The following is a 1,003-nucleotide window of genomic DNA, read 5'->3' as shown; positions in this document are numbered from 1 at the left end:
TATATATATATATATATATATATATATATATATATATATATATATATATATATATATAATTAGTACGTAGCATACATTTAACTTATCATTTTCTATATATGCTTTTCGTATTTAGATTATGTGGATAGAGAAGTCCAAAAAAATATAAAGAAATTATCATATTTTGAGTGATGGTTTCTAAACATTTTTTTGAACAATAAACGCTTTAAAATTTTGGGGGGAAAAGTATAAATATATTTTTAAACTTGTTAAAACATAAGAGAAAAAACTATAAACTTCAATATTTTGAGTAATAAATACATTGTTTTACTTTACATATATAAGCAAATCGGTAGAAAAGTACAATAAATTAATAAAACAAAAAAAGTACACCTTTTTTTATTAATGATTATTTAATTTTTAGATTGGACTTACAGTCCCATGTGTATCTGGTTGATTCTGTGATTGTAATTTTAATCTAAAAATCAAACAATTATCGGCTTCTCTTATGATTTTCATTTTAAATCTGAAAATTAAACAATAGGTAATGGAAATGGTATTTAATAAAAAAATTATTGATTTATTGTACTTTATTGTTGAATTATTGACAAATCTAGGGGAAGACATAAAACGATTGATACAGTGGTATGGTCCATTGATTCATGGTTCCGTCGTAAGGTGGAAAATACGTTTATGAAGGGTGTCATTATATTATTTTGTTAGCGCCACCATATAGTTTTTAAAACTGAAATTTAAAAACAATACTTTGATAGTGGAGATGGTTAATGCTACAGAAGGACCAGGTTTGAGTCTTACTAGTGTCGGTATGTTTATAAAATGTGTCACTGTATGTTAGGTATCATGATATGGTTCTTGTGTTTTTTAAAAAGATATGTAGGCAGGATTCAAACATGGGTCTCTTCTAGGGAGAGACAAAAAACTAACCAGCAGATCGATACTAATATTGTGAAGAAAAAAAATTAATAGTTAAATTTTGCCACCACTTAAAAAATTATGGGTCCGC

Source organism: Cynara cardunculus, assembly GCF_001531365.2.
Source record: "Cynara cardunculus var. scolymus isolate 2C chromosome LG 11, CcrdV1, whole genome shotgun sequence".
In the NCBI taxonomy this organism is placed as follows: domain Eukaryota; kingdom Viridiplantae; phylum Streptophyta; class Magnoliopsida; order Asterales; family Asteraceae; genus Cynara; species Cynara cardunculus.
The sequence above is the reverse complement of the archived record's forward strand: the minus strand, read 5'-3'. Positions refer to the sequence as shown.